The sequence below is a fragment of the Sturnira hondurensis genome, unplaced genomic scaffold (genome assembly GCF_014824575.4).
Source record: "Sturnira hondurensis isolate 20B ecotype Veracruz unplaced genomic scaffold, ASM1482457v3 Scaffold0006413, whole genome shotgun sequence".
NCBI lineage: Eukaryota > Metazoa > Chordata > Mammalia > Chiroptera > Phyllostomidae > Sturnira > Sturnira hondurensis.
This window is the reverse complement of record NW_028079044.1, coordinates 17,560,626-17,584,870: the sequence shown is the minus strand read 5'-3', so window position 1 is coordinate 17,584,870 and position 24,245 is coordinate 17,560,626. Positions and strand designations below refer to the sequence as shown.

The 24,245-nt window shown below is 39.1% G+C and overlaps 1 protein-coding gene and 1 pseudogene across 3 annotated transcripts in view; one reads left to right on the top strand and one right to left on the bottom strand.

Moving 5' to 3' along the window:
• EXOC6B (exocyst complex component 6B) overlaps positions 1–24,245 on the bottom strand; it is a 584,426-nt gene that overhangs the window by 525,479 nt on the left and 34,702 nt on the right. The window lies entirely within an intron of this gene.
• LOC118988958 (60S ribosomal protein L12-like) lies at positions 19,653–22,561 on the top strand (annotated as a pseudogene).

The following is a 24,245-nucleotide window of genomic DNA, read 5'->3' as shown; positions in this document are numbered from 1 at the left end:
CATGTATTTGATATCCTGAAATTTTTCCTGTGAAAATTAATCTACCAGCCTCCTACAGCTATTCCATTGCAACTATGAAGCCCACCAATTAATGTTCTTTCAGCGTCCTTCACACAGGAGGGGAAGAGGAAGACTCAAATGGTCATTACAATGAAACCTCAGATCTATGACCAAACTTGATCTGTGAACTAGAAAAGGCGCCCATTTGCTGTTGTAGCCTAGTCCACTAACATGATATCCAAAGAATTCCCTACCAATAATAGAAAGCTATTTACAAAACAAGGGTTTATATTTTAGACAAAAATTAATCAGGACACACCTCTCCTCTCTCACATTATAATCCCAAGTTTCCATTAGGAATCAATACTATGTAGTTTTTTTTCATAGAAACACTTGTTTTACAGACAGTGTAACTGCAAATAACAGACTAAACTATTTTAAAGATCTCTAATATAAAAATGTACAGAAAAAAAACACTTCAGAGATGATCCAGCCCAAACTCACAGACACAAGTCCCCTTTTTTTCTAGATATCTCTATCACATTCTTATCCAGCTTCTGTTAAAATAGATGTAGTAAAAGGAAGTTCATTACTAGGCAACCAATCCCATGTCAACACCTGTGACAAAGTTCTCAAACAAAAATGAAATTCCCCTTCCTACAATTTTCACCATTTACCTATTTGTGCCCTCAGAGGATCACTGAGAACAAGACCTTAATCCCTCCCTTCCCTTCTCCACACTAAACGATTTCAAATTATTCAACTATTCCATATATAAACAGCCTTTTAATTCATATTTTTACCCTCTGTACATGTTCCAGTAGTCAACATTTGTCTTAAAGCCTAATAAAACAGACAGTGTAGCACAATGGTCAAGAGCAAAGGATTCAAAACCAGACTTCCTAGAATGATTCCGCTATTCAAGTCTTGGTTCCGCTACTTATTAATTAACTGTGTGACCTTGGGGAATTGATTAAACTTCTCTATACTTCAGTTTCTACATTTGTAAAACACAGATAATAGCAGCAACCACTTTACACAATTGGTGTGTGAAGATTAATGGCACAACAGAAGTAAGCACTCAGAACAGTGCTCGGCACACAAAACGTTTGTTACAAGTATCAGCATTTTAAAGTCAAGCACGGTCAAACTAGGAAAACCAGACTCGTCTCTTTCAACTCCGTTACTCACCTCCTACTAAAAAAGCCTAACAATAATGCTTTGGCAGTTTTGGCAGTATATCATGCTGTATATTGACCTTAAAGTCACATAAAATCTTTTAATTTGATTTTTATATATCACTACATATAAGTATTCAGTTGATATTCTGAATCTACAACTTACTACCTATTACAAGTATGTTCCAGTTTTCCAGGCTTCTGAGATCTTTTGAGACAATGATTTTGTCAGTCAGCCTTCCATCTCTCTCTGTTTCCCCTGTGTAGGTGCAAGAATAGTTTCACAAAAGAAAACTCGCTATGGGCAAGGACAGAGACCCAAGCAACTCTCTAGGATTGAAGAAAGGAGAATCCTGGAAAACACCAACATATAAAACTGTGAGATTTGCTGGTTCCATTTTAAGGGAAAATAAGGGACTTAATCACATAAAGTCAAGTAGAGAGATTGAAAGAGTTAATGTTTAGTCTTTCTTTTTTTAAGTCCAGGATATAGAAGAAGTCACCAGCTCTTCTTTCTCCAGCCAATACTCTGCCCCCAACTGTGTCCAACTTGCCATGAGCCAAAGCTTCTAATGTCCCTCCTTTCTGAAGACCCAGTGGAAACAATTCCCCGGAACAAAGGAGTTACATCAGCAAGCTCTCTGCTCTTTCAAGCTGGACCAACAGTTGATTCACACCATGTGTCAGAGAGAAACACCAGTTAGTGCCAAGAAAGATAAATGTTAGGCCTCCTGAGCTGTTTAGTACTAAACTGTAATAACTCATCTTTATATGAGTTATTTTGTTTGTTTTATTAAGCAAAATTTTATGTCCACCCTCTCTCTCATATGGTCCTTCCCTTGAAAAGAAATTCTAAGAAAATTCATAATTCTGAGCTCACAGATGCTCCACCAAGAAATCATTTTCAAATGTTAGCATCCAGAACCGATGACATGGATCATACACCCCAAACGATGGCACGTCACAAACAAGCTTGGATACAGTCCTTTGTGTTACAAAATAGGAATATGTTAGTAATGGCCGTGGCCTTTGATTAAATTAAGTCCTCACTGCTAGCTTTGACTCTACATGAAGTCATCTTAGTGTCCAACCCAGGCAATAATTTTACTTTTCACCTAGACTGAGAAACCAAACATATGTTAAACCATATAACGGATGCTAAAGTGATTTAATTGTTAATACTCTGGAAGATAAAACTAAAATCTGACACAACCTTGACCTATACGGGTTTTTTTTAAATGGTCCTAAAACAATCAGAATAAAATTTAACAAAATAAATGACATCAATGTTCAAACCACAAAATCAAAATTGGGAAAAGACTAACCGAACATCTTAAGAGATATCTTTCTGAAAAAAGTTACCAAAACTGCATGACTGTTTCAATATACGGAATTAGGGATTACCATGGCTAACTGAGAGGAAAGTAAACATTCTTCCTTTCAGAAATGACCGAATGATTAAAATCTGTTAGATATCTAGTGCATATTTTCAGGTAGTCTTAGGGTATGAAGGAAATAAAGATTAGAACTCAGCATCCACCTGGGAGAAGGGCCCCTCATCTTCACTCTGGGATCTTCGGAATATGTGCAGATACACCGGGAAGCAGTTAGTACTGAACCACAGGCAGCCAGGGACCTGCCAAAGCTAAACCCAAATCTAGCCAGCTACGTCTTGATTGGATTAAGGAGATCATTGCCACCCAGACCTGTTTGCTCAGTTGGTTAGGCACTGCCCAAAATTAAAACAAAACAAACTAAGCAAACAAGTAGAACAGGAACAGAATCACAGAAATGAAGATCACATGGAGGGTTATATTCTCCATCGGGAAGATGGAGAATAGGGGAAAGGTATAAGGAAAAAGAAGCATAATTGGTAGGCACAAAATAGATGGGAGTAGTTAGAAATAGTATAGGAATGGAGAAGCCAACGAATTTATATGGACGACCCATGGACACGAACTAAGCTGGTGGGAAATGCTAGAGGGAGGGGTGGTGCAGGGCAGAGGGGTATAAAGGGGAGGGGGAAAAGGGGACAACTGTAAATCAATAAAATATACTTTTAAAAAACTGCACTGAGATACCACCTCACACCAGTCAGAAGGTCTATCAAAAAAGTCAACAAATAACATGTGTTGGAGAGCATGTAAAGAAAAGATGACACTTGTACACTGTAAGCGGGATGGCAAACTGGTGCAGCCCCTATGGAAAACAGTATGAAGATGCCTCGAAAAACTAAAAATGGGTACACAATCTGATCTAACAATTCCACATCTGGGAATTTATCCATAGAAAACAAGAACACTATTTCAAAAAGATATACACACTCCTATGTTTACTGCAGCTTTATTTACAAAAGCTAAGATATGGAACCAACCTAGGTGTCCAGAGATAAATGAATGGATCGAGAAGATGTGGTACATATACACAGTGAAGTATCACGCAGCAATAAAGAATAAAATCTTGCCACTTGTGACAACATGGATGAATCTAGAAAGTATTGTACCAAGTAAATAAGTCAGGCAGAGAAAGACAAATTCATCCAGTTTCACTAATATCCAGGATCTAAACACAAAACAAAACAGGCTCAAAGCAACGGAGACCAGAGGGACGGTTACCAGAAGGGAGGGAACGGCACCTGGGTGGAGGGTGAAGCGGAATTTAGTCGGCAGTATTTTGACAAGTTCATACAGTAACATATGATTACTAGAATTAGTGAAGGTGATCACATCGTAAGGCATAAAAATATCAAATCACTACACTATACACCTGAAACTAATATAACCAATATAAAATTGTATACCAACTCTACCTAAATAAAAGAAAGAAACTATCAAAAAGAAGACACTGGTTTACAGTTCCAAGCCCTACAAACCCTAAGCACAATAAATACAAAGAAAACTACACCTAAGTACATCACAGTAAAACCACAGGAAAGCAAAATCAAAGGACAAACTATTAAAGGAACAACACTAGGATTAACAACTGACTTTTTAACAGAAAATATAAGTTAACAATTGAATGATACCTTAAAGTGCTAAAAAAAATTGCCAGCCTAGAATCCTAGTTTAAAAAAATGACCTTTAAAGCCCTGGCTGGTGTAGCTCAGTGGATTGAGCGCGGGCCTGTGAACCACATGATCGCGGTTCGATTCCCAGTCAGGGCACATGCCTGGGTTGCAGGCTGGTTCCCTGCAGGCCAACTCCCAGCAGGGGATGCACGAAAGGCAACCATACATTGATGTTTCTCTCCCTCTCCTTCCCCTCTAAAGATAAATAAATAAATAAAATCTTTTAAAAAATGACCTTTAAAAATTAAGACAAGCAATGTAAAATGGTACATCACTATGAAAAACAGTTTGTCAGTTCCTTCAAAAATTAAAAATAAAAGTACCATATGGTTCAGTAATTTCACTTCTGGGTACGTACCCACAAAAAATTGAAATCCGGGACTGAAAGAGGTACTTATACACCTGTGTTAATAGCAGCATTATTTGTAAGAGCCAAAAGAAAGAAGAAATTCAAGTGGCCATCAACAGGTGGACAGACAAAATGTGGTACACATGCAAAGGAACGCTGTCCATCCTCCAAAAGGAAAGAAATTCTGACACATGCTACAACCTTGCTGAACCTTGAAAACATCATGCAAATAAAGGAAGCCAGTCGCAAAAAAAAAATATTGTATGATTCCACTTTCGTGAAATGCCTGGAGTAGCCAGATTCAGAGAGCCATCGTGTAGTAGGGCGCTGCCAAAGCAGGCAAAGGGAGCCAGGACGCCTTGTTCAAGGAGTGCAGAGCGTTTAGCTTGCGAGTGCGAGGAACACTCAGAGACGGTGCTGGTGAAGCTGCACAGCAACGAGAATGTGCTTAATGGCACTGAACTGTAGACTTACAGGTAGACTACATTTTATCTTACTATCACAGAAATATACACTTAAAATGCTTAACATGGTAAGTGTTGTAATATAAAATTTGTTTTAACACAATTCCAAAAGAATTAGGCAAAATAAGGCATTCCCATACAAACAAAAAAGATGAGAGATACGTCAGTGGTAGACTTGCACTGAAGGTAGTGAAGAAAAGTCCACGTGCAAAAAGAAAATAATCTCAGAATAAAGCACAGACATGTAGGAGGAAATGAAAATCAACCAAAAAAGTAAACATAAATGAATACTCACGCTACAAAATAATAAGGATAATGTATTGTGGGCACTAAATGCCATGTAAAATTTAAATTCCTGACAATATCTTAAAAGGTGGGAAAAGGTAAATGGAAATAAGGCATTATGTGGTCCGGTCAGTGATAAAAATATTAATTTATATTACACACAAATGAGTTAAGGATACCAGGAAAAGAAGATCCAGGAATAAGACAAACTCCTAAAATTTGTGTGGAACCACAAAAGACCACAATAGCCAAAGTGTTGGGAACTGCTCTGCCTGGTTTCAGGAGTTGTAACTGCCTCCCATGGCTAAGAATGAATGCTTGACCTCCAGAATGTGAGCCACAAGGAGACAAAGCTTGTCTCTGTAGCAAACGCTGCCTCTGCTTCCCCCTGCCCCCAGTGCATGTCAATAGTCCATGACGGTATGACTCCTCAGAGGAGGGGCAACCTAAGCCAGACACGATCACTTGGGAGGCCATCATGGACGGACTCGGGGGGCTGCAACAAAGAGGGAGCGATGGACCCTTGCACGCCGGCTATTCTGACATAGCCCAGTCCCCATGTCCTCTGGGAGAAGCGTTTCCTGGCTCTAATCCACTTGAAAACCTGTGAAGGGGGAGGCAGTGCAGCCCTTTCCCAGCTGGAGTGGGATCCAAGGTGATCTGGCATAAGAAAGAATTCCTAACAATCCTGTGACACCTGCTTTGCTAAGAATGCTTTTAGTTAAATGATAAAGGCCCAAGCAGAAAATTAGTTTATTCTCCCAAAGTTCTGTAGCCTTTTAGCTGATAGGCCCTGACTTAGAAGAAGCGCTAATGGTTCTTTGTATACTCTCTACTGTTTACTGCCTGACAATGATTAATAAGCTGTACCTGAACTCCTATGCAAAAAAAACAATAAAAGCCTGTCTATGCAAGGGTCAGTGCACTCTCCCCTTGAGAGAGTTACCAGGCCGCTCTGAGGCATGGTAACTCCCTGCTTGAGGGAGTAGCCGTGCCATCCCTTTTCCTCCACAGGACTTGGTAGTCCGTGTAAATTTGTCTCATGTCTCATCCATGATGCCACAGGCACTGTGAGCCGGTGCACGTGTCACCAAAGCAATCTTGAGAAAGAAAATCAAAGCTATAGGAATCATATTCTTTGATTTCAAACTACATTACAAAGCTACTGTAGCCAAAACAGTATGGTATTGGCATAAAACCAGCCTCAAAATCAACGGAACAAAATAGAAAGCCCAGAAATAAACCCACACATATATGGGTGGGTTTCAATTAATTTACAACCAAACAGCAAAGAATATACAATGGGGAAAGGACAGTCTTTTCAACATATGGTGTTGAGAAAACTGGACAGCCACATATGAAAGAATAAAATTGAACCACTATCTTATCCATGCACAAAAATAAACTCAAAATAGATTAAAGAGTTGAATGTTCAAACCTGAAACCATAAAACTCCTTGAAGAAAGCACAGATGGGGAGCTCTTTGACATTAGTTTTTGCAATAATTTTTGCAAAAAGCCCACACATGCTGGAACCAGCACCAGAAGGGCCCAATTTGCTTGGGGGAATTGGTGGAAGGCACTGAAATCCGACAGACAGAGGAGCAAGTGCCATTGTTCTCCCTGGGGCCCTGCCCCCACATACAACGTCACAACCCAGCAACTGGGTTGACCCACCCTGGTGAACATCTAAGGCTCCGCCCTTCACTAGGTAACAGGCGCAACCAGACCTCCCCCCGCCCCCCAAAAAACGGCTCAAACAGAAGAACAAATCAAAGCCTCAGAGCCAATACTTAAGTGACCAAGAGTTAGCCAGCCTATCAGATGCACAATTCAAAGCACGAGTGGAAAACTTATTTGAACAAATAATAAAGGAGAACTTCCCCAGTTTGGCAAAGGAAATAGACTTCCAGGAAATCCGGGAAGCTCAGAGAGTCCCAAAGAAGATGGACCCAAGAAGAACACACCAAGGCACATCATAATTACATTAGCCAAGATTAGAATGAAGGAGAGAATTCTAGAAGCAGCAAGAAATAAGGGGACAGTCACCTACAAAGGAATTCCCATCAGACTGTCGGCAGATTTCTCAAAAGAGACCTTACAGGCAAGAAGGGGCTGGAAAGAAGTATTCCAAGTCATGAAATCCAAAGACCTACATCCAAGATTGTTCTATCCAGCAAAGCTTTCATTTAGAATGGAAGGGCAGATAAAGTGCTTCTCAGATAAGGTCAAGTTCAAGGAGTTCATCATCACCAAGCCCTCATTATATGAAATGTTAAAGGGACTTATCTAAGAAAAAGAAGATAAAAAATATGGACAAAATGAACATTAAAAAAACAGCAAACTCACAGTTATTAACAACCACACCTAAAACAAAAGCAAACCAAGCAAACAACTAGAACAGGAACAGAACCACAGAAATGGAGATGACATGGAGGGTTAGCAACAGGGAAGTGGGAGGAGGAGAGGGGGAAAAGGTACAGAGAATAAGTAGCATAGACGGTAGGGAGAAAATACACAGGGGGAGGGCAAGCACAGTATGGGAAACAGAAGCTAAAGAACTTATGACCCACGGACATGAACTAAAGGGGGAATGTAGGTGGAAGGGGATACACTGGGTGGAGGGGAATGAAGTGGGGAAATGGGACAACTGTAATAGCATAATTTATAAAATACATTTTAAAAAAAGAAAAGGGAACCTTTGTACACTATTTACAGAAATGGACATTGGTGCAGCCACTATGGAAAACAGTATGAAACTTTCTCAAAAAAAGTAAAAACAGTCCTACCAGAAGATCCAGCAATTCCACTTCTAGATATTTATCTGAAGAAAATGAAACCCTAACTCCAAAAGGTATAAGTGTTCACTGCAGCATTATTTACAACAGCCAAGATACAAAAACAGCCTAAGTGCCCACGGACAGAAGAACAGAAACAGAAGACACGGCACACAAGCACGCACACACACACTGAAATNGAAACTTTCTCAAAAAAAGTAAAAACAGTCCTACCAGAAGATCCAGCAATTCCACTTCTAGATATTTATCTGAAGAAAATGAAACCCTAACTCCAAAAGGTATAAGTGTTCACTGCAGCATTATTTACAACAGCCAAGATACAAAAACAGCCTAAGTGCCCACGGACAGAAGAACAGAAACAGAAGACACGGCACACAAGCACGCACGCACACACGCGCTGAAATGCCAGTCTGCCACTGCAGAGAAGAAAACCTTGCTGCGTGTAACAGCGTGGCTTGACCTTAAAGAGGACATTATGCTAAGTGAGAGAGAATGACAAATGTCGTACGATCTCACTCATATGTAAAATCTTTAAAATTAAAAATAAACAAGCTTAAAGATAACAGAAAATGCATTGTTCCCAGAGACAGAAGGTGGGAGTGGCAGAGGGCAGCAAAATGGGTGAAGGGTATCAAAAGGTTCCGAGCTCCAGTTACAAAATAAATGTCAAAGGGAAATAATGCACAGCACGGTAATTAGAGCTAATATTTTGCATAGTATATTTGAAAGTCATTGAGAGTTGATGTTAAAGGTATCATCATAGAAAAAGAAATAATAGCTGTGTGAGGTGATGGAAGTTAACTAGACTTGTTGTGGTGCTAGTTTTACAATGTGTACAAATATCAAACCACTGTGGTGTACACCTGAAACTGATATCACGTTGTTAGTCAATTCACCTCAATTGTTTACAGCCCAATTTTTTCAAAAGGAAAATGCAGCAGGCATCACACATCTATATCAATGAACAGCAGAAGACAAGATACTCAAGGAAATACAAGCCAAGCATTTGAAGTTCAACAAACTGTCTTTGAGTTGAAAGTCTACAGAGCAGCCATTCTGCACATAAAACTCAAAAATTACTGTTCATATAATTCCTTCTTAGGGCAGAAGGAACTGCTACAGAAGGAACTTCAACCAAAGTAAATAACAAGAGAAACTTCTACAATACAGATCAGCAGAAACAAGTGAACATTCTTAACTGCAATTCTAATACAATAAGATTTGATTAAGAGTGACACAATATGAAATATAAAAATCATGTGTAAAATTATACAACTAATAGCCCTGGCCAGGAGGCTCAGTTGGTTGGAGCACTGTCCCGTACACCAAAAAGATGCAGGTTCGATCCCTGCTCAGAGCACACGGCTAGGCTGTAGGTTCAATCCCCAGTAGCATCATACGGCAGCCAACCAACGTTTCTCTCACATCAATGTTTCTCTCATACTAGTCTCTATCTCTCTCTCTCTCTCAAATCAATGAACATGTCCTCAGGTGAGGATATGAAAAACTTTTACAACTAACAAAAATAGGAGAGAAAAGATAGCAAGTGGAATAAGCTGGTGGAATGCCTCAGACCTGGGAGTCAAAGCTAAGCAAATCAAGTACAAGTCTACAATTCCTAATCTAAAAATCCCTGGGACAGAAATGTTTCATAATTCAGAATTTCCCAGATTTGAAAAAACAAATATAATGCATATATCATGTATTACATATGAGGTGTTAAGAAACATTCCATTATCAATCACATTAGTGTTTCTGCAGCAAAATGTAGGAATATTCACACAAATAATAAATATAAAGAATATCACTATATCATGTCATCTCACATCAGGTTTTGTTGCCAAATGAATGTTTTACAGGGTATTCGGGACTTTCAAACCGCAAGCCAGAGACAATGGGCTAGCAAGATTCTAAGCATATTAAGACTATAAAGTAAAACACTTAGATAATATCATTGACTAATATGTAGGGGTAAATAAAAAGAGATGTGGAAAAATATAAATAAGTTTTACTGTTGCTGTAAGATGAAGAACCAATGAATACTCTTTTTAAAAAGGGAGAAGATTAATAGGGGATTAAGATCCATTAAGATGGATCTTAAGAAGATTAAGATCTATCCAATATTATATGGATAAAGTATTTATCCATATTTTATCTATGGATAAAATACAAAGGAACCACAAGAACAAAAATACAATTTTTTAAGTGCAAAGAATAAAAGAGACCATGAGGCACAGGATCCTAGTAGAAACCTTCTTCTCCCTCAAAAAAATTCTTTTACTTGATATAACTTGTTTTAAAATGATGACTACCCTGCTCTGAATTCCCAGGTCATTTTATTTGCAGAATAAATTGCTGATAAGTAAAAACGTCACTAGGGGGCAGCAGAGCACAAAGAGTAGAGCACAATTAAACACCAATTAATATGTAAAACAAGCTTCTAAGAGATTTACTATATTCATAATTTTTAAATTTTTATCTTGAATTTCACATTGCACAAATAATACAGGGAACTCCTGTATAGCCCTCATGCAGAATTCATGGATTTGTAACATTTTTGCCACTTTTGTGTTGTCATTCTATATATACATTTATGTTTACTTTTCTAAACCATTTAAAAATCTGTTGTATACATTATATCTGAAAACTGAAGTATATTTCCCTTCTTACCTAACTTCACTTACCGAAATCAAGAAATCTGCATTGATACAATTATAATCTGATCCACAGTCCTTATTCCAATTTTGTCAACAGTCCCCATAAGGTTCTTTCAAGCACCTTCACCTCCGGAGAGGACCCAGGCCAGGATCCCACATCACGTTCACCTGTCTGTCTCTTCAGCTGCCCCTCATCAGCACTAGCAGTTCTAATTAAATATAGGACTTGAATAGAGTCTACACTAGGAAAAAAAAAACCTAGCAGTTCTCAAACTTTTTAGATACAGAACCCCTTTACATTATTAAAAAGTATTGGCAAACCCTCAGTAACTTTTGTTTATATGGATTATGTATGTCAATAGTTCTGTATTAAAAATTACAACTAAGAAATTAAAAGATATTGATATGAATAAACCCCATATAGGTAAATGAATATATTTTATGAAAATATAATTATATAGTACAAAACCAAAAAAATAGAAGAGTTTGTTTTACATTTGTGCAAATCTCTTTAATGTGTTTAAGGAGACATCTGGATTCTGTAACTGCTTCTGTATCCATTCTATTGCAATGTGTGATTTCACTTGTAGTATATGAAGAAAACCTAGCCTAATACATATGTAACACGAATGTAGTTGAGAAAAGTACAGTGTTTTTAAAGACTTTTCAGATCATTTTATGTATGTGTGTGTGTATATATATTTTTATACAACCTCAAAGCTCCACAAGTTTTTGGCAAAAATCTACTGATCTTACACCTCAAATGAATTTTTTACCTATGTTTGATTTTGTAACATCGGTCATTGGTCATTTGAAAAATACTAATTCAAGCCCTGGCTGGTGTAGCTCAGTGGAGTGAGCATGGGCTTGTGAATCAGAGTATCACAGTTCGATTCCCAGTCAGGACACATGCCTGGGTTGCAGGCCAGTTCCCAGCAGGGGACACATGAGAGGCAACCATACATTGATATTTCTCTCCCTCTCTCCTTCCCTTCCCCTCTAAAGATAAATAAATAAAATCTTTTTAAAAAAGAAAAGAAAAGTACTAATTCACTGGGTTAGGCAGGTGTTCCAAATGTTGACATATAACCTTATACAATATAAAAAAACTGCATTCATTAATATCACCAACCAGTCTCATAAGAAGAGTTTATAAGTACTGGCAATCTTTAGGAGGACAATAGGCCACACCTGCAAAAACATAATCAGATGCGAAGAGAATCTCCCACATAAGTAGTGCTAGCAATAAATTGGTCATTCTGTAGAATACAATAATAGAAATGGATTTAAAATGCAATCATAGTACACATTATTACAATATCACTATACATTAGAATGGCTAAAATAAAAAATAATAGCCATGGCTGGCGTTGCTCAGTGGATTGGGCATCCTCCCACAAACCGAAAGGTCACTGGTTCCGTTTTAAAACTGAGGATAGTTTAAGGGACATTTGGAACAACATGAAGTGTAGCAACATCTGCATTATAGGGGTACCAGAAGGAAAGGAAAGAGAGCAAGGGATCAAGAACCTATTTGTAGGAATAATGACTGAAAACTTCCTAACCAGGTGAAGGAAAATAACACACAAGTCCAGGAAGCTGAAAGAGTACCAGACAAGATGAACCCAAAGAGATTCACACCAAGACACAATTAAATGGCAAAGTTAAAAACAAAGAGAATCTTAAAAGCAGCAGGAGAAAGTTAGTTACCTACAACCAAGCTCCATAAGACTGTCAGCTGATTTCTCAACAGAAACATTTCAGGCCAGAATGGAATGGCATAAAATATTCAAAGTGATGAAGAGCAAGGCCCTCCACCCAAGTACTTTACCCAGCAAAGCTGTCACTTAAAATTAAAGGAGAAATAGCCCTGGCTGGTGTGACTCAGTGGAGTGAGTGGCACCTGCAAACTGAACAGTCACCAGTTCAATTCCTGGTCAGGGCACGCGCCTGGGCTGCTGGCTGGGTCTACAGTTGGGGGCGTTTGAGAGGCAACAGACCCATGTATTTCTTGTACATTGACATTTTCCTACCTCCCTCCCCTCTCCTCTCTCTAAAAATAAACTGTTTTAATTAAAGAAATAAAGAGCTTCCCAGACAAGAGAAAGCTAAAGGAATTCATTACCACCAAACCAGTATTACAAGAAATGTTAAAGGGACTCATTTTTTAAGGTTTTATTTATTTCTTTTTAGAGAGATGGGAAGGGAGGGAGAAAGAGAGGGAGTGAAACACTGATATGTAAGAGATATATCGACTAGTTGCCTCTCACACATCCTCAACCAGGGACCCAGCTCCCAACCGAGGCATGTGCCCCAACTGGGAATTGAACCAGCAACCTTTTGGACTTCTTAGATAAGAAGAAGAAAAACAGAGGAACATACTTAAAAGAATAAAATGGTAAAATAGCAATATCTATGTACCTATTAATTATTACTTTAAATGGAAATGGCTTATATGCTCCTATCAAAAGACACAGGGAAGCTGAGTGGATAAGAAAACAAGACCCACATATACATTGTCTACCAGAGACTCACCTCAGAAAGATAGACACAGAGTAAAAGTAACAGCATGGGAAAAGATATTTCATGCAAAGAGAAATGAAAAAAGCTGGGATAGCAATATGTATATCTGACAAAATAGACTTTAAAACAAAGGTACAGTAAGATACAAAGAAGGACATTACATAATGATAAAAAGAACAATCCAAGAAGAGGATATAACCTTTGTAAATATTTGTGCACTCAACATAGGAGCACCTAAATATGTAAAGCAAATCTTGATGGACAAAAAAGATCAACAGTAATACAGTCATAATAGGGAATTTTAACACCCTCCTGACAACAAATTGACCTTCCAGAAAGAAAATCAACAAGGAAACAGCAGTCTTAAGTGATACACTGAATCAGATTGATTTAATTAATATCTCCAGAGCACTTCACTCGAAAGCAACAGAATATACATTCTTTTCAAGTTCACATGGAACATTTTCTAGGACAGACCACCACAAAACAAGACTTAAAAAACTTAAGACTGAAATCACATCAAGCATCTTCTCTGACCATAATGATATAAAAACAGAAATCAATAACAAGAAAAAAGTCAGAAAAACACACAAAGACATAAAGGGTAAATAACATGTTACTAAACAAGGAATGGGTTAACAAAGAAATCAAAAGCAACCTTGGAACAAATGAATATGAGAACACAACAACCCAAAATCCATGGGACACACTGAAGGCAGTCAGAGGGAAATTCATCTATGTAATGAGGTAGCATTATAGGTCTACCTCAAGAAAAAAAATCTCAAATAAACAGTCTCACTGACTGGTATGGCTCAGTTGGTTGGAACATCAACCCAGAGACCAAAAGGTTACAGGTTCAATTCCCAATCAGAACACATACCCAGGTGCAGGTTCAATCCCCAGTCAGGAGGAATGCATATAAGAAGGCAACCAATCAATGTTTCTGTCTGTCTCTCTCTCTGTCTTTCTCTCTCTCTCCTCCCAAAGCAATGAAAAAATATTCTCAAGTGAGGATTAAAAAAAATTGCCCTCACCTGTGGAACTCAGTTGGTTGAGCATCATCACACAAAGGGAAGGTTACTGGTTCAATTCCCTGATGAACACAGATGCTAAAATCCTCAACAAAACATTAGCGAACCAGATCCAGCAACACATTAAAAGGATCACACATCGTGATCAGCTGGGACTTATTCCAGGGATGTAAGGTTGGTATAATATCCACAAATCAATAAATGTGATACACCACATAAATAAAATGAAGAATAAAAACCATATGATCATATCAATAAATGCAGATAAAATCCAGCTCCCATTTGTGATCAAAACTCTCTGCAAAGTGGGAATAGAGGGAATGTACTTCAATGTAATAAAGGCCATATATGACAAGCCTACAACCAACATCATACTCAATGGGCAAAAAAACGCATTTCTCTTAAGATCGGGTACAAGACAGGGATGTCTGCTTTCACCTCTCTTATTCAACACGGCACGGAAAGTCCCAGCCAGTAATTAGACAAGAAGAGGAAATAAAAGGCATCGACATTGGAAAGGAAGAAGTAAAACTGTCATTATTTGCAGATGACAAGATACTGTATATAAAGAACTCTAAAGATTATACCAATAATTACTAGAACTGATCGATGAATTCAGTAAAGTAGAAGGATACAGAATAAATATCGAGAAATCAGTTGCATTCCTGTACACCAATCAAGAACTATCAGAAAGGGAAACTAAAAAAAAATCCCATTTACCACTGCATCAAAAAATAAATAAAACACCTAGGAATAAAATTAACCAAGAATGTAAAATACCTGCCCTTGGAAAACTGTAAGACACAGAAGGAAAAAACTGAACATACAAATAAGTGGGAGCATATATTCAAAAGATACATATGCAGCATTGTTTACAATAGCCAAGATTTTTTAACTATAACTTTTGAAGATTTTATTTATTTATTTTTTGAGAGGGGAAAGGAGGGAGAAAGAGGGTAATATCAATGCGTGATTGCCTCTCGAGCACCCCCTACTGAGGCCCTGGCTCGCAACCAAGGCATGTGCCCCAGGCTGGGAATCCAACCGGCAACCCTTTAGATAGCAAGCCAACACTCAATGCACTGAGCCACACCAGCTAGGGCAACAACAGCCAAGATTTGGAAACAGCCCAAGCATCCATCAGTAGATAAGTAAATAAAAAACCTGTGGTATATTTACATAATGGAATACTACTCAGTTATAAAAAAGAAAAAATCTTACCTTTTGCAACAGCATGAATGGACCTGGAGAGAATTATGCTAAGTGAAATAAGCCAGCCAAAGGAAGACAAATAATATATGATTTCCCTTATATTTTGAATCTAAAGAACAAAATGAACTAACAAACAAAACAGAAACAGACTCATAGATACAGAGAATAGACTGACAGCTGTCAGAGGGGAGTGAGTTGGGGGCTGGATAAAAAAGATGAAGGATTAAGCAAAAAAAAAAAAGAAAGAAAAGAAAAACCCTCATAGACACAGACAGCTATACATACACACACACAGACAACTATACATGCACACACACACACACACACACACAATCCTAACTTTGCCCTGGCTGGTAGAGCTCAGTGGATTGAGCACTGGCCTGCAAACAGAAAGGTCGCTGGTTCAATTCCTGATCAGGGCACATGCCTGGGTTGCAGGCCAGGTCCCCAGTGCAGGGCATGTGAGAAGCAACCAATCAATATTTCTCTCACACATCGATGTTTCTCTCCCTTCCCCCTCCATTCCCCTCTCTGTAAAAATAAATAAATAAAATCCTTTTTAAAAATATCTTAACCTCGGGGATTTGCTATACACTTATTTGCACTCATGTAATTTGACAAGCTAACAAAAGTGTCCTTCAGCAGATACAACCTACAGCAGATTAAGTACCAGGAGACAGAATAAAACCTAATTCTCAAGTAACTGGTTTTCACTTCGAAATACTAAATTTTGTTGAGTTGATGGCATTACTTGATGTTTGCTTCATCTGGGGAGGGGAAGAGGGGAGAGGAAATCGAATTTAAAGGAAGTAAAACCCGGCCCTCAACATTCCTTTACAATGATGTTCCCTCACCTGTGTAACAGCTCCAGTTACAGAACACCTGAAGTTGCTAATAAGCATTAAACAGGACAAGGAACTAAGCCATTACTATGTGGGAAATATTTTTAAATACTCCATTTAAGTCACCGTCAGGTTTTGGGAGATTTTTTGCTTTGTTTTACGGAGATCAAATTCCTGATTCAATTACTTCTCCCAGTCCTCCTATAACTATTGGCAGATTAATTTTTATTGCTAATAATTAGAGCTACCAACATAATATTCTTCTGTCCCTTGAAAAAAATCCAATTCCTTATTCCGCATTTAGGATTCTAAATAAAATATAAATGCCTGAGCTTAACAGCCTGGTACTTCCTAAATAAGTTTATTGCCCTAACATTTTTATCCATCTTTCCTTCACAGTACTGCTGCTCTCCATTAAGGTTTCCCCCTCTTCAAGAACATTGACTTTTTCTACCCTATAAACAGCCTGTCAGGATGAGCTAGATTATGCTACTATAACAAACAACACTAAAACATCGTTAGCTTAAAACAACAAAGATTTATTTCTTGCTGACGGTATCTGTTCATTGGGGGTCAGCACTCTGCTCTACAATATCCTCACTCTTAGAAACAGCCAACATACAGAGCAGCTGCCAGCAAGATTTTTCTATAAATGGCCAAAGAGTAAATATTTCTGGCTTTGTGGGACATATGGTCTTTGTCACAACTATTCAACTGTGCTGCTGTGGTGCAAAAGGAGCTGCAGACAATAAATAAACAAACGAGTGCGGCTGTTTCAATAAAACTTTATTTACTGGCAATACAAATACAGGCAGCAGACCTAACTTGGCCCACATGCCGATCAGAGTGCTGCAGGTCGTTGTGGCAGAGTGAATACGAGGACTAAAAACTCCCATGTGGAAGTGACTCATGTCACTTCAGCCCCAACAACTCACATGGCCACACCTAACTTCCAAGGGGCAAGGATATAACATGTGCCTTGGAGCAAAAAAGAGAAATATTGGGTGGATAATCCTAATAAATACGACAAGTATATTTACTTGGTCACTGATTGTTTCCACTTATTGGAGGCCCATGTCTCCTTTCTCTACAAATTCAACTCCTAGCCATCGCTCAAGGTTCAGTTCAAAGGTCACCTTCTCCAGAAACTCCCTGAGTCTCCAAACACTATGGCCTACATCATCTCCCAAAGCCCTCTTGTCCAACCTTTCATATACCAAGTGTCTTCCACATTAATAAATTCAATCATCTTAGAACATGTTATGTCTTATTAAGCTTTGAATATTCCATAGGACTTTGTACTATGCCTTACTAGGAGTTCAATAAATATTTGTAGGATAAATGAAAGTATTGTTGGTTTCTCTGGAGCTTTTTGTTTGCTTGTTTAAGGATTTAAAGTAGCATGTAAAGATGCAAACAACATAATGTTAAATTAAATTAAAAATTGGAGAATAGTTAGTACAACGGGCCGCTACCTAAGACCAGAAGTTGATTCATATACAAGCTGCATATTAAAAAATAATACTACAGAGGATTCAGAGACACATGAAAAGATGCTCAATATTGCTAGCTATCAGAGAGATGCAAATTAAAACCACAATGAGATACCACTGCACACTAGTCAGAATGGCTATCCTAAATAAAGCAACAAGTGTTGGAGAGGTTGTGGAGAAAAGGGGACCCTAGTTCACTGGTGGTGGGATTGCAGACTGGTACAACCACTATGGAAAACAGTATGGAATTTCCTCAGAAAACTAAAAATGGATCTGCCTTTGACCCAGCAATTCCACTGCTAGGATTATATTCTAAGAACCCTGAAACACCAATCCAAAAGAACCTGTGCACCCCAATGTTCATAGCAGCACAATTTATAATAGCCAAATGCTGGAAGCAACCTAGGTGCCCACCAGTAAATGAATGGATCAAAAAACTATGGTACATTTACACAATGGAATTTTATGCAGCAGAAAGAAAGAAAGAGCTCCTACCCTTTGCAACAACGTGGATGGAACTGGAAAGCATTATGCTAAGTGAAATAAGCCAGGTGGTGAAAGACAAATATCATATGATCTCACCTTTAACAGGAACCTAAACAACAAAATATACAAACAAGCAAAATAAAACCAAAGACACTAAAACAAAGAACAGGCTGACAGTGACCAGAGGGGAGAAGGGAGGGAATTTCAGGGGAAAGGGGGAAGCGTTTACAGGAACAAATATAAAGGACACTCGGACAAAAACTAGGGGGGTGGAAAAGGGAGGGAGGTGGAGAGGGATGGGTGGGTGGGCTGGGATGGGAGTAAAAGACAGAAAACTGTACTTGAATGACAATTAAAATAAAATTTTTAAAAAAGAAATAATACATCTTTTCTGAAGGTGAGACACAAACTTAACAGTAAGTATCATAGTAGCTGAAAAGGAGAGAAACCCATCTTATCAATCACAGTATCAAAAAGATAAATGGCTGCTCAGGACAGGTATAAAATTAAATAAGAACCCTTTAAATAGAATATTTGGATTTTTTTTAAATAAAGTAAGCCCTGACTGGTGTGGCTCAGTGGGCTGGACTTCCTCTCACAAACCGAAGGGTCGCTGGTTTGATCTCCAATCAGGGCACATGCCTGGGCTGTGGACCAGGTCCCCAGTTAAGGGCATGCGAGATGCAACAGACCAATGTTTCTCTTGCACATCGACGTTTCTCTCCTTCTCCTTCTCTCTCCCCTCCCCTCTCTCTAAAAATAAAAATCTTTTTAAAAATAAGACATTCTGTAAAACAAGAGACCAGTAAATGGTTTTCTATTAGCACGCAAAAGATGCTGAAAGAGTAATAACCAGAAAATATTTATTTGAGGATATAACATATCCTCTGCACCAGCCTGGATGTCAGGAGAAACACAAAGAAGTTGTAAGTCGGTCTTTAAGCTGGTCGTTGCAGAAACAAGGCAAGCATACATGCGATGATGGGCAGTACTCAGATGATGCCGTAACTGAAACATGCACGCAGCACTTACACTCAGGGCACTACACTGACTCTGATGATAAAACAATGATGAACATTATCCTGTTTTCAAAAAATCAAACTGTCAGAGGAAACTGATACAAACAGTTATAATACCACATAATGACTACTGATAGAAATTTTTACAAAATGACATAGAAATGGGGCCCAGGATAAGGAAATAATTGTTTCTGCTTCTAAGGAGAGAATAATGATGACCTCACCGGCGAAGTACACTATGACTCGACTATGACGAGACTACAGTAAGCAAAAAAGAACCAGTAAAGATGTGGACTGGGTTTTAAAGAAAGTTCAGGGCAATGGTGTGGAAAATGGACTGACCAGCTGACTATCCGCTCAGCCACAGCAAGCACACACCTGTCTTGTTCGCAACTGACACACCCATGCTGAGCACAGCATTTCACACAGGAGACCTCAAGATGGCATATCTTTGTTCAAAAAACTGGGAGGAACAAAGTGGAGACACTAGGAAGGAAACTGTTGTCCAAGTAAAACCTAAAGGCCTGAGATCAGCCACCGACAGGGAGAAGTGGGGGTGACATCAATACCCATTAGGTTTTCATTTAACTGCTAAGTCCAATGGCTTGTGAACTGTAGAGGCTAGAGAAGCCACCTGATCACAAAGACACCTCAAAGACTAAGTCAGAACAACTACCTAACAACCTTTACTCTATCGCATGTTATTGGAAATTCTCAGAAAATCTTTAAAAAGTCTATATACTGTATATGCCTCGATCTCCAGGGTTTTCTTTTTTTTTTCCCTTAAGTGGCTTTAAGGAAAATTAAAGATTATAATTCAGTTTTAATTATAACACAAACTCCAAGAAGGTTCTAGTTAAGATCAGAAAGAGATTTCTGAGGCAGCAATATAAATTCAAGAGACTCAAAGACCCATCAAGCTATCTAAGGTAGTAAAAGACGTGACTAAAAGACTTTTTTTTAATCGTTGATATTCATATTTTTCCCATTCAAGCATGGCCTTAAAAAGTAATATATGAAAGGATGAGATATCCCCTGCCCTAGAGTGTTTTTCTAACACAGCACAGCAGTCAACAGCAAAGACGCTAAATGCAGACGCCCTTCGAGTCAAAGTCCAGTTCCTCCTCTGCCTGGCAATGGTCTCTGCATTACTCAGCCTCCCTGAGCTTGTTTCCTCGTCTGCCCCACAGGACTGCCGTATTCAGTGACTTTGTATGTGTAAAGCTGTAATGAATCGGGCCTAGCACAGAGTAAATACTCAATAAATGTTAACTGCTGTTATTATTTTAAAAATCCAGTACAAATATAAGTTATTAAGTTGAATGTGAAGACTAGTCATTTATCCTGTGCATGAGCCAAGCAAAACTACCTAGTATCAACCTTTCAATTAGCAACATGCTGGAACTGGACATTCTTAAAAGCATATATCCTTCAGCAACATCAAGAATCGCCCATACTCCTGGTGCCAGCTGAGCCAGTTAGGATCCTATTCTTTGCCCGAGTTCACTCTTCAGATCCTCACCTCGGGTTTTTTCCAAAGGATCCTGGTATGAGTCACAACCTCTCCGCTGACTTCCTGACTTAGCCCCTGTTGTGGGCTGTGCCCGCTGATTCTGGGTGCGGTGCCGCGTCTGGCACTATCTGTTCTGAGAATGCTGATGTGGTGAAATTCAGCTGTACTTAGGCTGGTTTACTTTGTAATTTTCCACTGTTTCTCTATAGGATGAACATAAACACAAAACATGACTATAAAGTCTGTACTTAGCTCTATCAAGCTCCCTAAAACCCTAAAGGAACTAAAAAACAGACCTGTCAACTATCTTCTAAAGGGCATCATTGACAAATCCCACCCGGATTGCCAATCATGTGAAACTTGAATAATTTATCCAACTATAAAAATGATAAAAGCACCATTTTTCACCTGAGATCCCTAATTCGAATGTACCTGACATACTGCCACCACAGTGAACTGAAAATAACATAGGTTTTTGTAACTCAAAGGTATCCCACTCCTCTACTTACTACCAGTATGGGAATTTGGGCAAGTTGTTTAACTTACCTGCCCCTCGGTCTCCTTGGTTATGAAATGAAGACTAAATGTCTGTAACAGCACTGTCACCATCACTAAATGAGCTGACATGCAAAACACGCCACGCTCCACTCCACGGGTGCTGCTTTATTTCCACCCTTCCTCTCCCTACCTCTTCTCCTCTTCTCGGGAACACATGATGACAAAGTCTGGGAGAGAGACCAGGATGGGTGGGTGTGGGTGGCTTGCTGGGGCACAGCTTGCAGACATCAGGGTTCTTTAAAAACATCTCAACAGCATCTGAGGTGAATGTGAATATCAGTCTCCTACTTCTTCCTTAGCTATGCCTCCCAAGTTCCTAAAAGGTGGGTGTGATTACAAGTTTAATGTTTGTATTATGACTAAAATTATCGGAAAGAAAACTGCTTCATGACTCAGAAGTCAAAATGTTCTACCTTTGCAGCAAAATGTGACGATCAGAACTAGTGACTGATGACACCAAACTTAATCTTCTCCCAACTGTGTAAGAAAAAGCCAACGTGACCATCGTCGGTTTTCGGCTAGGAGGAGGCCTAGGTGAACCTTTCCTGGGTCATCCCAAATCCTGGCTCACCCAGCACCAGCCACCTCAACCGTGCTGCAGAAATTCAACCCCAAGGGGATCAAAATCATACATCTGAGGTACACTGGTGGGGAAGTTGGTGCCAAATCTTCCCTGGCCCTGGAGATTGGCCCCCTGGGTCTGTCTCCCAAAAAGGTTGGTGGTGACATCATCAAAGCAACTTTGAGCTGAAGGGTCTGAGGGTCACAGTGAAACTGACCGTTCAGAACGGGCAGGCCCTGATTAAGGTAGTGCCTTCAACTTCTGCCCAGATGATCAAAGCCCTCAGAGAACCACCAAGGGACAGAAAAAAGCAAAAAACATTAAGTACAGCGGAAATATCACCTTTGATGACATTGTCAGCATTGCCCGACCGATGCAGCACCAATCTTTAGCTAGACAACACTCTGGAACCACTGAAGAGATCCTTGGGACAGCCCATCTGTGGGCTGCAGTGCTGATGGCCACCACCCTCATGACATCACGGATGACATCAACAGTGACACAGTGGAATGCCCAGCTAGTTAAGAACTACAAAGGAAAATTTTTTTTAATTCTCACCCAAGGATATGTTCAATGATTTTAAAAGAGAAAGGGAAGGGAGAGAGAAACAGAGACATCGATCAGTTCTTTCCATAAACACCCCAACCAGGAATCAAACGTGCAACCTAAGTATGTGCTCTAACTGGGAATCGAACCCACAGCTTTTGGTGCACGGAACAATGTTCCAAACTCAGCCACCTGCCAGGGCAGGAAAATATTTCAATTAAAGATCATTTGACAACCAAAAAGGAAGGGGAAAATAGCCAATGCTATTCCCAAAGAGGAAAATGTGTATAGCTACAGTAAATATGGCAAATGTTAATCATTATTTACTGAATCTAGATGGTTGTTCTTCCATTTTTTTGTAAATTAGTAATTTTTCTTAATAAAAAGTTGGGGCAGCAGAGAGCAGGAAGGCAGAACTTGACACACACACTCATACACTAACACTGACAGAGTTCAAGGGGAACAAATTGCTGTTTACACCACCTAAATAATAGATAGCAAGTTCTCTCTGAGTTGTCCTTTCTTCAGAAACTTTAACAAGTCTTACACCAATCTACCGCGGTACTCACAGACTCCCCTCCCCCACCCCCTTTAAGGCTGCCACACTCAGGAATGGCACAGGACCTATTAGGAAAAGGAGTTTCCATCAGGCAGCCATAAATCCACTTCCTCTCTAATGTGGAGGAAATGGGGTGGTGCGTTAAGTATATGCCCAGCACCCGCCACGAGTAACACCTCCACTTCAAGGGAACATTAGTCACCTTCATGGAGATAATTTTTTACATTTTTTTCATTCAAGAAGAAAATATTAAGTACAAAAAACAAAACAGTAAGGTAGGAGCAGTAAGTAGAATGTTTCTACAACCTAAGTAGCAAAAGAAGGTTTTTCACTTAAATAAAAATGAGAAAATCTGTATTTAGTATCCTATCAATACTTCAAATGCAGAAATGACTTCATCCACAATAAGCTCTTTAATAGTAAACAAACTTAAAATAATGTAAAAATGGAGACTTTTTATTAAAAAGCTCAATATTAGCTCATTAAAAGGTCTCTCAAGTACTTTCTGGGACCAAAAGGAGCTCCACGAAAAGCCATGCTTTTAGCCTAGTCTGACCTCCTAAAATTTAAGTCTAAATATAGGGAACAAGTTGTTCATATCTCCTTCCTTAAGTAATGTAGAAGGCAAGACAAAGTAGTCGATTTTAATCCAAAACTGCGAAAACAAACAAGTGTCTAGGAAATTAGAGTAGAGGATTGCCATTAGCACTAACAAGCAATCTGCAGCTGGGATATGTCTTGAGATCACTATAACCCCTCTGGGTAGATTTTAAAAAACACTTAGCTTTACCTATATGCTTAAATTGAAAGCAATACCAACTGTATTATCTGAACTGAAAATATGCCTATTAAAAATAAATTTAAGCAATGGGGAAAGGCAGGACAACTGTAACTGAACAGAAATAAATTGAAAAAAAAATAGCCCTGGCTGGTGTGGCTCTGTGGACTGAGTGACAGCCTGCAAACTGAAAGGTCACTGCTTCGACTCCCAGTCAGGGCACATACCTGGGTTACATGTGCCCTGACTGGCCAGGTCCCCAGTTAGGGGCATGCAAGAGGCAACCAATCCACATATCTCTTGTACATCAATGTTTCTCTCTCTCT